Below are 18,214 nucleotides of genomic sequence, written 5' to 3' on the forward strand. Positions count from 1 at the left end.
AAAGTAATACGATATTGACCAATAACTAGTATAGTAACAAGCAAGTAGCTTCCTTTACAAAAAAAAAAAAAAAAAAAAAGCAAGCAAAGTAGCATTTCTTTTAGACTTGGAAAATTTATGAAATCCGAATTTAATTCGGGCAAAACAGATATGGAGTTATCTTTTGCTGTCTTATGAAAAACTCTTGTTAAATATAATTCAGAAAATTTGAATCCTAAAAGATAATATCTTAATTTTTTTTTAATGGTGTACGATATTGTTAAACCACTATGTTAATTACATCAATTCTCTTACAATCCTACATATTAGTCTCTACCCTTTATTTACGCATCTATTCTCACCAACTACATATCTTCACATGTCAACATTAACGATCATAGCCGTATACTTTTTAAGAGCATCTCCAATGTAATTCTTTTTTCTTCTATTTTTCTTCTAAGATAGAGTAACTATATAATAAAATAATTCTATATAGAAACATACTATTGGACCAAAAATTACTTTATAATAGAAATATTCTATAGTTGCATTAGAGATGGTTTAATATAATATAGAGTTTGACCCGCACGTCCATCCAAATATTTTTTCTAATTTATAAATGTATAAATTTCATATTATCGTAAATGTTTTAAATATATGATTTAAATTTTAGTGATATATATTATGTAACTCTGTAATCTTATAGTTTGGTTTTTATTCAACATTAGTAATATATAATGATTTTAATACATTTTAATTTGCGAAATTGTTATTACATATTAATAAATGCGCGAGTATGGTATAATAAATTAATCTGAAATAATCAAATATAGAACTCCTTCAAAATATGTTCTTATTTTAATTTCAACAGTTTCCATACAATACATTTTTAAAATTTATTTAGTTACACTATAAAAGATATATTTGCTTAGGATAATTAGTATTTAAATGTTGTGTTTAAAAATATACTTTAGCATCTATCATTTTAGTATATTTCAGGATTTTATAAATATACATATATATTTTTAAGTAATTTATCACTATTATTTTATTAAATTTTATTAATAGTAACATCTATATATTATTTTAGCAAATTTTATGGACAGAAGATTTTTTTGATGTTATGCATTAAGATTTCTGATTTTTGCTATAAAATTAAGACTTCAAAAAATTATACTATTTTTTAGTTTTACAATATAATTTTTTTTCCATTTCAAAAATTATTACTTGAAAATTTAAGATTTTAACTTTTTAAGTTTGGAATATTATCATTTTGAGTTTGGAATATTTATTTTTAAGAATGTATATTTGATCAAAAGATATTTAGAAAAGCACACAACTATTTTATTAGTTTGGAATATTATATGACTTTTGAATTTTTTATTACTAAATTAATGCAGTATTTTATGAAAAATGAAAATTTTGTGTGATTTTTTATATTTATATGAACATTTTTTATAGTTAAAATTAACATTAAATTTGTAGTTAAACTAATTTGTCCTTAATATATTTAATTAATTATTAATATTTCCAAGTAGCATATTTTGTAAATAACACATGAACTAAAGGTTATGTTATATATTATTATCTTTTGTATATAATTATTTATAGATAACATTTTATTGTGAGTTTTGAAATAAATAAATAGATAATAAATAATCGTAGGTATAAAAGTTTAATATATGTTATCAATTTTATTTTATTCTTGAATAAAAATATTACATGGTTTATGAATTTTAATGATATTTTATTTCTTTGTTTGAAATGAAAAAAACTTGTTAAAAATAAAATAGTTTAGTGTTTTTAACACTTAGTAAATCACCAATTATATCATCATATAATTTCTAATCTATTACATATGATGATCAACTACATGTAACATATGCGAAATTGATGAACAATTCCACATATAATGATTCCACGATGAAGCTCTCTCTGGAACACTTGGATAGATGGACGGTTCTACATGTATGACATCTTCTATTGTCATGCTCTCTCCGCAACAATCAGATACAGCAACGGCTCGGAATGCACTATAATAAAACCTCAAATAAGCTTTGCATCTAATAAGCAAGAAATTGCATAGTACGGGATTTGAAAACATTGGGGTAGAATCCTTTAAACCTTAACTACTAGGCTACATTAATTCAGTTTACTAATTTAATATTATTTTACTATATTTAATTCATATAGAAACATATTTTATTATAATATATAGACTAATAATGAAATTTATAAAACTAGCACATAATTTTTATTTTTATTTTTGGTTGATAATAAAATTTTAAATAATATTAGTTTATAATATTATTATATTATTTAAGAATTATTAAGTGCATTATCTTATAAAACTTATTTGATTAAAATTATGTTAGATTTTTTCTCAACATAATTTGTTATAACTAGCAAAATAAATGTTTAGTTAAAATTCATTTATTATTAATATATATCAATTATTAATATTTTCTAAAGATGTTATATATTTGAATGATTAATCTAATTAATTAAATATGTCATATTAAGTAATTAATGAAATGGTCCTACATTAAATTTTGTAAAGAAGAATAAATTCCCATAATATAATTGTACCAGATGACTAAAATTAAACAATTTTTTTTCTTATTTTAAAGATATTTCAAAGAAGCAGTTCACATTGGTGCTGAAGACAGTTTAGAAACGATAGTGGTACGCTTTAGATCAACAGATTGTCTTCCGCCAACGGGTATTTATCGAGTACCATCCATCCATGGATCTGTTGGTTAACATGGTAGGACCATAACTCATTGTTGGGGTCAAAATCAGTCAAGACGAAATCGATGCCTGAAAGTCCTCGGAAAACAATTCTCAGGAACGGTAAATTTCATATGATTTTTAACTAAGAAAGTTTACAATAAGTTCTGAACTTGTTTTATAGGCAATCTCGAATTCAACGCCTGAAATCACTGATCTCGGGGAATGCTCGAACTTCGAATGACAAGACATTATTCACGTCGGGTCACCATGTGGCGACCGAGACGGTACAAGTCTGGGTCGCCATATTGCAACCGGTTTTTCCGCACCTCGGGTTGCCATATGGCGACCGGATTGTCCGCACCTCGCCATATGGCGACTGGGACAATATAAGTCCAAGTCACCATATGGCGGCCGGATTGCCCACACGTCGGTCGCCATATCGTGACTGGGATGGTACAAATCCGGCGACCGGCTTGCTTACACCTCGGGTCGCCATACGGCAACCAGTAAGTACGATTCCGGGTTGCCATATGGCAACCGGCTTGCTACCAGCTATGGTCACCATATGGCGACCAAGACGGTTCGAATCCAGGTCGCCATTTGGCAACCGGGTCACTGTCCGTCCCTATCGCCGTATGGCGACACAACTGAACCTAGCCAACACTGTGCACTCTTGTCTTGTCTTCATAGATTTCTCTTTCAAGCTTCGGTCACATTGTCACTCGTTCCGTCTCGATCGGAGTTACCGTTGGAATTTTACGAGTAACACCGCCAAGACTTGTTTTTCTCGTATAGGTTTAAGTTGATCGTATAAAATGGCAACTGTTAACTTAACACCTTTATTGTCTCAATAATACGATTAATTCGGGCTATTCATAAAACCGACGTTATACCAAAGGTGATTTCTCGAGAAAATCGTAAGAACGCTTAAGTCGTAAAAAGGTCTGAAAAGGCCTAAAACACGGGTAGAAGCCCACTAATGTTTTCAATGAGAGTAAGCCCAAGGAAATTATGATGGTCTATTTTTTATTTTCAGAAAAAGATAAATGTTAAGTTTCATTTATCAAGTTTCGAGATAAATGTCAAAGTTTTGAAGGATAATGATGAACACTGGAAAAAAAGGAATATTTTCGCAAAGGGACAAACTTGACCCGAGGGAAAAAATGGAAAGCATAAACCGACCTAGGAGGAGTATATAAAGTATGCTAAGGCGAGAGGTGCAGGAGAGAGAACTTTTTACATCAAGAGCAAACTTAGAGCAATAGGAAAACTTTTCGTTTTTGTTATCGAGCTGAAACTCAACTAGGTTTCCAAGTCTTAGGTGGTTAGAATTCCTACAGCTCTTTCAGCCGAGGCTTACCTGTTGTAACTCTTATACGCAAATTCGGAATAAGACCTTTCTTTGCTCTTTTTTTATTTATTCAAGTTATTATTTTTGTCTGTTTTCTATTGTCTGATCACTTGATGTTTGGCTTGGCAGAAATCCAGGACCTCAGGGAAAGTTAGGTCCGCTTGACTTTCCTAATTTAAAGGAAATCGACGGTGTGAATTTCGGTTCCCACACTCACTTATCATGGAAGCTAAACAATCTCAACCTGAAGAAGTAGCCACCATAAGCTTAGCTTTGGCAAGGGAATAGAATCAAGCACATGCAGTAAGATCTGAACAGATCCAGAGAAGACAATCATCCTACTTTGACTCCATCTCATGCAAGACGGATGTGTCTTAGGACACACTCTAGAAGAAGGTTAAATTGGCCTTGGTTTTCTCAGGATTATCAGAACCTCTCCCAAAGCAATGTTCTATGGTACAAGATTTCGTCGACTCACCGTTAGTAGCACAGGCTCTGGTGGTCAGAGAAAGCTTGCGCATTGCGGAAGCTCAGGAGATTTCACATCCCCAAATATTCTCTGACAGCTCAATGCTCATAGGATCTGTTAACTAGAAGACACATAGGAAGGATTTGACGGGAATTATCAAAGACATCGACAGTTTATCCTCTGTATTTGTTTTGATTTTGTTTCTCCATATTCCCCATAAGAAAACTCAAGAGGCGGATGCTTTGGAAAAATCAGTCCTCAGAAACTCATTAGTTTTATAGACCTTTATCGTAACTAACCTTTGTGCCGGACTTTAAATTCAATTGCAATTTTGTGACAAAAAAGATGATTCACTTCCTTCAAAGATATATGAAACTTTTTGAAATATTATGATTAAAAAAAAATTTCACTATAATTAAGTATTAGATGTCATCAATCTGAATAGGTGTATGCTCTGATCGGGTCTGATCTACATGGGAAAAGAAAACACCGCTGCTTCTTTCCTCCTTGGAATAAAAATAGAACGCATGTTTCTGGATCTAGGAATGTAGTAAATGCTAAAACCTGCAAAACCGTCTCGTATAAGGCGGCAGGAGACTAGCTCGGAAGGAAAGCTCAGACAATCGATTAGATTCCCAATCATTTCAACCAGATCAGTGCAGTTTGTCTCTATATGTATCGTGGCAATATGTAAGTCATGTAAATAGGACATCACCTTAATAAGTCCTTCCATCTCAGCATGAAGGGCTGAGAGACTCTTATGGCATCCTTGAAGTCCAAAGTATTCAATTCCTGTTTGATCCCGATAAGTCCACCCTATCCCATCAATTTGGCAAGTCGGGGTTTGGGGATCCAGTGAGATGAATTGAAGAAGACGCATGAACTGGAGCTGGAAAAATTCCTCCTCTACTTCCTGGAGCTTTGCAACTCGCCAGTATTTTACTTTGATCGAAGCTAAGTGGAGTCTGTCTCTAGCAGAGCTCTCGTTTTCATTAAAAAAAAATTTCATTTCTCGCCTTCCAAATGTACCATAAGATCCAAGGGAAGGTGTCGATAAGTGGTTCCATATAGTTACGTTCCAAAAGACTTCTGCTAATGCATAACTTATTGGCAGACTTCTTAATAAGTCTTCTACTCCTAACCCTAAAATCAAATAGTTTAATTAGAACTAGATCTTGACCCGCGCCCCCGCGCGGGTGTTGGATTTAACTTGCGTTCAATGTAAATTTATAAACCATTGATTTTATAAAATATCAATTTATATTTTTATATTTTGGAAAATATATTTAGAGTATAATATATTATATTATAATATAAATGTTTGCTAATAATTTTTTATCTGTACGTAATATTATATTTATAATTTTATAACTTGATACAATTTGATGTAATTATAATATTCATATATTAACCTATTGATTTTTTTGTTTATTTATTTAAAAATGATTTAATTTTTACAGTAAGTTTTTATGAATTATTATTAATTTTATGATATTTGGTTTTCTTGAAAATTGTATTGTAGCAGATTAATATATACTATATATTATAGTTTGTGTTTTTATTTCAACAAAAAGAAATAACAATTCATTGTAATTAATTAATTAATTTTTTTTGATTTTAAGTGAAGTGGCAAATTTGTAAATAAGAAAGAAATGCAATGGCTAAATGTGTAAATAAAAAGAAATATTGAATATGGTATCTGTGTTTCCAAACAATTCTCATTTAATTTGCTATCCAAGTTTCCAAACGACAGAATCTGTAAATAATAAAGAAATACAGTGACTAAATATGTAAATAAAAAAAATTAATCTGCTATCATTGTTTCCAAACAACTTTCATTTAATCTACTATCTAAGTTTCCAAACAGTACCAAAAGGTACTTCAGTTTTAATAATATAGAAGCAATAAACACTTCATTTAACATAAAATCAGCTTATAAAAAATTTAATATATACAAAACTAAGTACTTATATGTGAGTTTTTAATTTCAAAAAAAAATTAAGAATCCAAAATCTAACCCTAAAAAATACCAACACTACTTAACATATGTTACCAAACTCTAATAAATGGACAATCATAACTCACAATCTATATTCATTCATTTATTTAAAACAAGATTCAATTTTATTAAATATAAATTTTACACAATTTCAACCTATTTTCCATCAAAATATTTTTCAAAATTTTATAAACTGGTTTTAAGATTAAACTAGATTCTGACCCGCGCTTTGAAAGCGCGGGATATTTTTTTTTTGACGCTGATTTATTACGATCTTACAATTATGATATAGGAAAGATTACATAGACGATTCGACAACCGACAATACTACCTGCCTTATGAAGACCTACGCCTAACTGCATCACCTGAGCCGTCCTATGAAGATCCATGCCTGACCAGATTTACTTGCACTATGTTGAAGATCCCTTGCAAGCCTTTCCTCTGTAGTCTGTGCATAATTGTTTAATAAACCGCACTCTCCGGGACTTGAAACCTGGATTTCCTGTAATCTGCAATAAATTGCATAGTCTGGGATTCGAACCCCACACCTGGGTGTAGAAGCCTTTAAACCTTAACCAATAGGCTATGGTGCTTCCACGTTAAATGATAAAAAAATTCATTAACAACGTTATTAATGTTTTGTATATTTGTAAGAATTTTTTTTCTATTTAAAATCAACGCTTTTAAAGCGGATCCATGCCCAAATGTGAACCAGTAAATCCATATCTAATCCAATTTTCGCTTTAGTAAATATTCATTATTTTATAACCCTATAAAATTTGAAAAATGCTAAGGCCCAAAGCTAATAAGATGAACCAATGGGTGACTGATGTGTAATCCAACTTGATTTAATTTTTGACAGTATTTTTATTTAAACTGTTATTTTAAATTTAAAAAAATTAATTACAATATTTACATTATATATTTAAATACTTATTAGTTTTAATCTTATTGTATTTTTATTATGTCATAACTCTAACTTGTTATAAAATTGTTTAAATGGTCTATTTATATTTTAACAATGTAAAGAAAATTGCTTTAAATTTTTACTATATTTTTTAAACATAATTTTTGTATTTTAATATTGATATATGCATTTATATGTTAAAATGAAATAAATTATTGACTAATGGTTCACCCGCGATCAGCACAATAACCCAATGACCAAAAAGATATATGATTTATATACTAATTCTTTGTATTGATCATATCCCAAAAGTTCGTATAATTTATTGGTTGCTTCAATGAACATGGTATAATCGAGGATTAGGTAAATAGACACTTATATTTTTAAGGTTAACTAATATAAATTACTGTTTAGATTTAAGCGGTAAAGTTTTGGAGCGGGATGGAGTTTAAGATTTTAATGAATAAATATGTATATATTTAAAATTTAAAATAAAAATTTTAAAATAGTTTAAAAGAAATTTTCAAATGTCAGAATAAAATTTATCTATTTATTTTAAATAGTATAAGGTTGTAGTCAATTTTAGACACAAGTTGGATCCAATTTTGTGATTCTATCTTCATAATATTGATTTTGACACCCATTTCTAATTATAGAATTAACTTTTTTTCTCAAATAAATATTGACTTATTTATTATTATATTTGTTATAATAGTAACATGTATTTTCTGAAAAGTGAGATTAATTTTTGAATTAAAAATAACTTATGTATTTTAAAATTTAAAATTAGTGTTTTTTCGCCAACCCAAAAATATTAAGACTTAAATTGTTGATTTTTTTATTTAACGAAATCTTTTGTTTGTCTAAAAAATATGTAACAGTTTTGTCTTGTAATCAGTTCATACTATAAGGCCATAATTTAAAGCTGGCCGATTGCCTATTTTGAGAGCAAATGTTTTGAAATATATTTTGTTTACTTATTGTTTATTAAGATATTGTGTAAATAGTATTAATGCTAAAAGTCTCGCCATACTAAAGAGATTATAAATAATGTTGATTCGGCAATATGTTTGATATGAGATTTAATATTCTGTTTTAAATAGTTTTTATAAAATTGATTATATGGTGTTATGAACATATACTGCGAGAATATTTGTTGAATAGTTAAACCAGATTTCTCTTTAGTTTTAAATTAGAAAGATTTTGCCTATATTCTACCAAATACTTCAATAGATACCAAGTAAAATACTGAATATTTATACGAAATTGTTTCTATATATCCTCTATTATATATGTCGTGGAGTTATCGAGAAGTGTTCTTGGATATCAATACAATATCATAGAAGTGCTATTGGTTAAAATGTTATTATATAGATATATGTTTGCTAATATGTCGTGGGGCAAAAAAGAGAGAGTCAAATATCATATAGATGACCATATAACCTGTTAAGATAACAGTTAGTGAAGATGTTAATAGACTATATGTTAATAGTATCAATATGTCGTGGAGTCTAGATATAATGTCATAGATTAAATATACGTCAATTATTTCATATATATGTTTTCTCTATCAAATCTCCAATTCTGAAATTATACAACCTGCAGCTGGTAATTTATATCTATATATAATAAATCCAAAAATCTATTTTTCTATAACTTGAATAAACTTGATTCACAAGATATATGATTTACTAAAATCACGCCTTATATTCTCTAACAGTATAAATTGGAATATCCTAAATCCGCGACCTTTTTTTTTTTTGCTATATATACATCACATTAACCTCAAAGCAAACGCGCAGATTTCAAAATGTTTCTCTTTTTTTTTTTTGAAACACAAACGTTTCTCATATAATGTCTTCTAAGAAAAAGATGGTGTGCCTTGATACGATTAGGCCATGGGAAACAACTTGATTGATCGAAGCCAAAGTAAGTGCAAGTAATCCACCCCTGGAAGCAAACAAATCCGGCTTAGATCATTTTCACTGACAAGAAGGTAAACTGAACAAATACATAGTCATTTTAATTCTATTGTTTTTGAACTTTTTGGAAAAGTTCATGTCATTTTAAAACTATGTGATTTGATCAGGATATTCAGCGTTTGAAACATGATAAAGTTTATACGAAGGTAATAAATCAGTCCTTCCGTTTACCAAACATATAACCGGCTATCAAAACAATTATAACAATATGAGGAGTGAGTCTTTTAGATGGTGATATATAAAAGAATACTGAATCATCTCAACCTTGCAAGAACCAATACAACATTAGCATTGTAGAAGATGGAAACGCAGAGAAGCTTTTCAGAAGTGGCCAAAACGATTATGTTGGCTCTGCTGTGTCCCATTTTCTTTTCCCACAATGTATAAGCGATGAATTACCCACTTGCTAACACAACCCAGAGCATAAAACAAAAGGACAAACCATAAAAAGAATATTGGGGGAAAGTGAGTAACAATAAATGTAGACATACCTTTTGTTGTTGAAAATCTTCAGTACCCAAAGTGTTAGAAAAATCATCGAGTGTGGACATTGCATAATCACAGCTTTGTTGATAAAGATCATAAACACTGAAGCACTGCAGTATGGAACAGGTGCGAGTAAATTGCATATCAACTAACAATACATTTATCAACAAAAGAGAAAATTGTACATACAGTAAAGTCCAAGATTCAAAGCAAGAACAATTATATTTATAAGCTGGAAATACATAAGCAGAGAAAGAGAGTTATGGGAAATAAAAGGTGCAAAAGGACCCTCCACATAAGTCTTTTCCTCAGGGTCAGATAAACAGGCAGAAACACCAATGTGATGGAAGCCTTTTCAGGTTATCAAGACTCAAATATGATTAAACTGAGCCCAATCCCACAATTACAGACAAAAGGGTTAATGATTGGCTTCCTTGAAAGATCTGAGTCAAATAAGGTATCCATTCAGTACTAACGATTCATCAACATATCAATTTGGGAAGACAAAGAAACTATTGTCTGTAAAGATATTGCGGAAACATAAAAAGCTTAAACTTTAAGCTCTTTAAAGATGGGTGAAGGACTCTGTTCACTGAGAATAAAACAGGGTAACTGAACCGAAATCGGACTAAATAGATGTCGTTTAGAATTATTAGGGATTTTGTGTAAGATGTCGTTCAGTATTATTAGGGATTTAGGGTATATTCGCTTGTTTTTAATGTATTACGAAAATAAAAAGAATTACGAAAATACTTATTCTAATTAAAAAACATAGGTTGAAATTATTTCAGTGGCATAGATTGTAAATCCTTTAAAACTCAAAGGTGACCTCAAAAAAGGCCTTTCAGTTTTAATAGTATTGATGGTTGAGTAAACTTGTGGAGAAATCTTCTCTAGTTGAAAACTTCTCGAGAATCTTATGGTTGAAGACTTCATTGTCACGAAAATTTTTCAGGCTTATAACAGAAAAAAGTGTTTAAACTTTTGGCTAGTTATAAATAGATAGCAGTAATTTCACTACTCTTTTATGTTATTTTTGCAGTTGATTTAATTTATGGTATATATTTATTATTTACATTCAAATTCAAGTTTTGGGTTATTTTTGCAAATTACCCTTTAAAAATATTTTACACTATATATTAATCTTTGGTTGTGTTTTCTCATCAATTATTTTTAATTTTAGTTTAATGACTAAAAATATAAAAATTCCATTGATTAACTATTTTTATTTTGTTCACATGACTTTAATGAAATCAAAAAAATAATTTGGAAATATAATTTTCATTTTGACTATGTATTAATGTTTGATTGTGGTTTTTCATCAATTTTCAGTTTTTTTAATTTTTGAGTTTAATTACCAAACAGAAAAAATTTTCATTAAATTGATTATTTTATATTTTGTGGGTTTGAGTTTAATAAAATCTGAAAACAAAAATGTAAAAAAAAATTCTCTTCTTATAGAGTTTTTATTTATTCTTGAAATAGATATTATTAAATTATATTATCTTCTTTAACTAATTTATTTTAGACTGTATATTAATCTTTGGTTGTGTTTTCTCCACAATTATGCTAAATTTTAGTATATTTTTTTGATGAAATTTCATATTTATTGATCAGAGGGAAATTTACAAAAGAATTGGCCTAATAAAGAATAAGAGGTCTAAAGTATCATAATTGCAAAAATAAACTTAGAGTCAAGGTGACACTTCAAACCATCTGCAAAGAAGGCCTTCCAACTTGTGCCCCCGGCGATACTTAAGAGAGCTAATGCGATTGCGCATTGTCTTATCAATAAGACGCGTCATCTGCGATGTCGTAGACCACGGCTTCTGGTGTCGTCGCCCATTCCGTTCCCTCCATATACTATAAATGGTCAGTTGAAATACCAGTCTGACCAGCACCGAGTCAAGAGCAGGAGTGCGAGTTCGCTGAATAGACAGCAGAGTTGCAGACCAGTCTGGATTCATCCTTCGACCAAGTAAACGTCCTGCCACATTATCCCAGACCGTGTAACTGTAGGGGCACGCAAAAAATAAATGATCCCTAGTCTCATCGGGTTCTCCACACAGAGTACAAGGTTGAGTGATTCCCCATGTACGCATTCGATTTCCGGTGGACAACCTATTTTTAACAGCCAACCAAGTCATGAAACTGTAACGAGGAATCCCTTGCGTAAACCACACAACCTTACACCAAGGTACAATCTCACGCTTATCTCTGATCTGCTGCCAAGTTTCTGAAGTGGAAAACATACCCTTGAACTGATCATCAGACTGCCTCCAAACCACGATATCCTTACCATTGTCTGAGCAAGGAACTGGCGCTTCTTTTATCCGATGGCAGAGGGAAGGAAATAGTCTCCCACGGCGCTCCCTAATATTCCAGCCTCCATTAGTAACGACCTCTCCAACTCGAGCATTGCGTGGAACACCTAAGTGCATTGGACCGGCGTCGCCAGTAATATCTATGAGCTTCCCCTGATCAAGCCAATTGTCAAACCAGAAGAAAGCATCATTTCCATTCTGAACAGCCACCTTCAGAAAAGGATATGCAGTGTCTCTAAGCTTTAGGAGTTTACGCCAAATCCAAGAACCCTTTTGGTTATCTTTCACATCCCAAAAAGAGCTGTCTCGGAGTAGATAATGCTGTACCCAAGACACCCACAGCGATCCTGCTAGAGTAAACAGCCGCCAGATCAATTGAAGGGAGAACACCACTTGAGAATCTCTAAGTCTCCGCAGACCCAAACCACCTTCATCTTTCGGATAGCAAAGCTCTGCCCAAGCAACTTTCGCCTTATGTGATTGGTGTGGTGAGCCAGACCAAAGAAAAGCACTACACAAACTTTCAATCTCATTCAGACAAGCAGCAGGAAGGATAAATGCGGAACTCCAGAAGTTGACAATGCTTGTAATGATAGACTTGATCAGCTGAAGCCTGCCTGCAAAGGAGAGACTTTTGTTTGACCAAGTGAGCATCCTACTCCGAACTTTGTCAATCAGAGGCTCGTAGTCATGCTTAGTAAGTGTCTTAGTAGTCAAGGGAAAACCCAGATAGCGAATAGGCAAAGTCCCTGTGCTAATACCTTTTCCTGTTGCAGCAACACTGAGAGCTCCAGATGCATCACCAGAGATAAAGATAGTAGACTTGGAAGCATTAATATAAAGACCAGAGACATTTGCAAACTGATTCATGACCTCCATAACTCCATCTAAAGAGCTAGTTTTCCCATCTGAGAAGACGAGTATGTCATCAGCAAAGCTCAGATGAGAGAGCTTAACCCCAAGGCAATGCGGATGATACCCAAACTTCCCTTCCTCAGCTGCTTGATTCAACATCTTGGAAAGAACATTATTGAGGATGACGTATAAATACGGCGACAAGGAGCAGCCTTGACGGATTCCCCGAGCACTAGTGAAAAACCCCTCCAGACTACCGTTAACAGCTACCGAGAAAGACGCAGTTGAGATGCAAGCTTTGATCCACATAATGAACTGATCTGGCAGATTCATGGCCTTAAGGACTGAAACAATGAACGTCCACTTAACTGTATCAAAAGCCTTCGCAATATCGAACTTGATAGCGCATCTAGGGGAGGAGGTAGTCTTATGATAGCCATTAACCAGTTCAGATGCTAATAACACGTTCTCCAGTAGAAGACGACCCTTGATGAAAGCGCTTTGGTTTGGTTCTATAGCATCAGGAAGTATCTCCCTAAGGCGGCGAGCAAGAATCTTCGAGATAACCTTATATAGGAGGTTACAACAGGCTATGGGACGGTAATCCTTCATAGTCAGAGCAGCTTCAGTCTTCGGAATCAGTGAGAGAATGGTTGCATTGATTCCAGAGGGAAGGAATCCAAATAAGAAGAAAGACTGCACGGCAGTGACAAAATCTTTCCCAAGAACCGGCCAAGCAGCTACATAAAACTCCTTAGTGTAACCATCAGGGCCAGAGACTTTATCATTTGGCAGCGCGTCCAGAGCAGATTTGATCTCTTCTCCACTTACGGGAGCAACCAAGTGAGAAGATTGGGGGAGAGGACAGCGGTAAGTAAGCAAATTCTGTAGAGATTCCACAGAGATCTCCTCACCCTCCTGATGAGTCTGTAAAAAACGCTGGAAATGAGAGACAGCTTCTCTCCGGATATCCCCAGGAGCAGTTAGAATCTCTCCCGACGTGGTGGTCAAGGACCGAATGGCATTTCTAGATGCACGAGATTGAGCAGCACGGTGAAAGACTGAAGTGTTCTGATCCCCAGCATGAAGCCAACGCAGACATGACTTCTGTCTAAAAAACTTCTCCTCAATACTAGCCAGCAAGTTCCATCGCTTCGAAGCTTCTGCTTCAGCAGCTAAGGTCTGAGGGTTGGGGTCTAAGAGAACCTGATTCTGACAGTGGCATAGCTGCTCATACGCCTGCTTTGTTCGGGCGGGGAGGTCACCATAGTGATTTCTATTCAGGGCTCTGAGGTCGTTCTTCAGAAGCTTCAGTTTCCGGTGAAACATAGTCAGAGAGCAGCGTGAGTGATATAACACAGGGGAGGAGTCCCAAATATTTTTAACTGTAGGCAGAAAGTCCTCATGATCCGTGAGATAATTAAAAAATTTAAAAGACTTCCTCGTGCTGTCAATGGAGGCAGACGTACGTATCAAACATCTAGCATGGTCAGAGACTCCTCCTGCATCAAAGCTAGCATAAGACTGAGGGAAGAAGCGTAACCAAGCTCCGTTGATTAAGGCTCTGTCTAGTTTTTTCCCTATCGGATTGCCTTCTCTCTTGTTCCACCATGTAAAGAGAGCTCCCACGTAAGCTAAATCCGTAAGCTCACAATCTCCACATACTTCTTGAAACTCCCTCATACCTCGCTGATCCGTTAGATAGTCCAATGACCGAGAATGCTCCCCAGAAGCAAGCGTTTCATTAAAATCACCAATTAGGATCCAAGGCAAAGCAAGATGAGAATAAGCAGCTTGAGTTCCCTTAATCTCTTCCCATAACCTCCTTCTCTCCACCATACAAGTAGACGCATAGATGGCAGAACAGATAAATTGCTCTCTTGTCTCTGGGATTTGTATTGCACATGTTATGACTTGTGCACTTGCGTGTAGTCTAGTGACCACAGCCCTACTAGACCAGCAAAACCAGATCCGACCTAATCTGTGGTGATCGTAGTTTGTAATAGAGCTCCATCCAGGCAAAGCAGCAGTCATACAATCCGCATGTTTATCCTGTTGGACTCTCGTTTCAATAAGGCATCCGAAAGAGGGCTTTTCTAGCTGTATCCATTTCCTTACTGCATCATGCTTGCGCGACAGATTGAAGCCGCGCATGTTCCATGCGAAAAAAGACGTCATAACTTCCTAACGGAAGCTTTCTTTGATGAGGCATGAACCTGCGCAAACTTCAGGTCCCTTGTGCGGACAATCTTCTTCTTACTCGTTTTCACCGTGCTGGCAGCATTATGAGACGCCCGCAACTGCACCGTAGAGTTCTTACGTTGCCGTTGAGAGTGATCAGCTATACTTTGACCAGTGGTATCAGCAACAATCTCCCCTTCCTCTGTGTCAGTTTGCACCTCGTTATCAGATTCGCCCTCCTCAGCAATATCTGCGAGAACATGGAACCGCGATGGAGACACCGTAATAGCACCACTGTCTACCTTTCCACCGCCTGCTACTTGAGAAACCAAAGACTTCCCAAGTTCAACCACAATACCATCACCACCTTCGAGTAACCGCGACTCAGCCACAGGAGTTTTCCCTGACTGGCCAACTTCCACCATTCCAGCACCCAGGACAATAGAGTTGAGCATGTTGTTAACTTCCACTCCATTTCCCAAAGGAGCATACGGTACAAACTCCTCCAACTCCTGGATGAGATCAGAGACAGGGTTAGTATATTATGTATTAATAATTAGTGCCTATTATGTATTAATATTTTTTTATGTTTTTATCATTTTTTCTTGTTAATTTTGTTAATCTTGAGTGTTATGATAAAATAAAACAATATGAGTTTCACATAAATGTTATTTTTGTTGACGTTGGTTTGATGAAAGATAAAAAAAAATAATAGTTTAAATAGATATTACTCTTTCTTGTTCTTTCTTGTTTATTTTTGAAGTTATTATGTATAATTCATTAAAAAATTTTTTTTGATAAATTGATGTCAATTTTATGGATTAAAAAAATATTAATTAATAATATTGTTATAAATATTTATCAATAAATTTGTATAAAAATAATATTATAAAAATATGTTGAAATTAATAAATTTTTAAAGTTAGGAAGATGTTGCCTTTGAATATTATTTTGAAAATTTATATGTCATTTTTTAAAAAGAAGTAACAACTTTATTTATTTATAAAGATAGTTCATCTACTAAAGGTTTTTCTTCATTTTAAGTATTAATCTACAAATATGCATTATTATTTTTTTGTGTTTTATGAATGTAAAATTGTATTCAGCCAAGAAAAATCATCTTTTACAATTTGTGACATTCGTTTGAGAAAGAGACAGATTACATCTTTTGAAAATCGATCTTAATACCCATAGGTGAACCACCTAGGGCTTTGCTATACGGAAGACATGTTTTCCACCATCACTTTTGTTCTGTAAAATTAATTCATCTATTTGTTTTACGAAGCTTGTACTTTTCTTTGTGAAATTTGATGATATTTTATTATTTTTATTTAGTATTCTATTTGTTAGACATATACATATGAGAGGCAGAGCTTATAAATATTTGTACAATAAGGATGATAGATATATTATTTATTCTGTTCAACGAAAGAAGATATATTACACATTATAAAAATAAAGATAATAAGTGCGAAGACATAGTTCAACTAATTTTTGAAACTGAAAAGCAATAAAATTATTAATACGGAGGATTTTGATATTTTAAGATTAGTTTATTGTCAGTAATTAAAGCGGGTTTGTTGTATATTGTGTATATTTTTTTGGCTCTTCAACAATATGCAATAGATTATAGAGTCAATTAGCTAAAAAACCATAAAGAAGTTAGAAATTAGATAAATACATATGATGTGACAAATTATGTGTCTATGAACAAAGATATCAAAAGAGTAGGCATATTTCTTACCTATGGCTAACTCAAAAAAATCTGAGAGGGGAGGTTGCTCGAGATTTAAGGTATTGAGTTAATTATGGGAAAAATTATGTATATGGATATAATTTCACTAGATTATAAGGGCAGCCACAGAATTTTTTTTAACAAAGTTTAATATTAAAATAATATAATCAATAAATAATAGACAAGTGGCAAACGCTTCTCATCATTTTGGACAAACTCACTTCCTTACAAGATGTTCTCTTGTCTCTCTCATCCCTTCTCCATTTTTTTATTTTTTATGTATTATCTTTTATATATTAATTGAAAAACATTACAATATTTTTTGTATCCACATCTTATTATTAAGATGATTCTTAGAATCTATAAAAAAACAGGTAGTTATCTAAATATACATTCTACTTTTTTATTAAACTAACTATTTAATTAGTAATGTACAAAAGAATGTTCTCCATATTTTTTTAAAAAAATAACAGCTACAAAATTACATAATACGATTAAGATATATATGACAATTAATGATTATGAATAATAAAATTTGATAACAATTTTTGTATCATCCCTCTTTTTTTTAATTTTATATTATTTTAAAAAAATTAAACATTCACATTAACCATATAATAAAAAAATTAAACCTTTTTCTTGTATGCTATATTTTGAATCTCTTAAAATGACTATTAATTATTAAAAATGTTTAACGTTCTACATTGAAAATTTTATGATCAGTGGTTTAACTTTTAGTTATAAAAAGATACAATTGATTCATAAAATCATATAAATATGAAGTCTCATAAATAGATATATATATATATGTATTGTTTTTTTATTTTTTAAAATTAAATTATATACCATATAAAATACATAAATATGTTAATTTGAAATTTGCATTGAAAAAATATCACATCGATAATTGTGATTAATGTTTAAATTTTCTATAACATCAAATATACAAATTTTAACAAAATCATGAGTAGGAAGTATCAATTATATATTTTTATATTAATATAAATTATATATCTATGTTAATATCATTTAAATTTAATTATATATTATATAAAATAAATAAATAATTTTTTTGATATATTTGTCAATATATTATTGTAAATAAAAAAGATGTATTTTTTTTATTTATGTTACACTAATTTAATTATAAACATAATAAATAATACTCCCTATGTTCCTAAAATATCCATATTCTAGTTTTTTCACACATTTT

This window comes from Brassica napus, chromosome A2 (assembly GCF_020379485.1).
Source record: "Brassica napus cultivar Da-Ae chromosome A2, Da-Ae, whole genome shotgun sequence".
In the NCBI taxonomy this organism is placed as follows: domain Eukaryota; kingdom Viridiplantae; phylum Streptophyta; class Magnoliopsida; order Brassicales; family Brassicaceae; genus Brassica; species Brassica napus.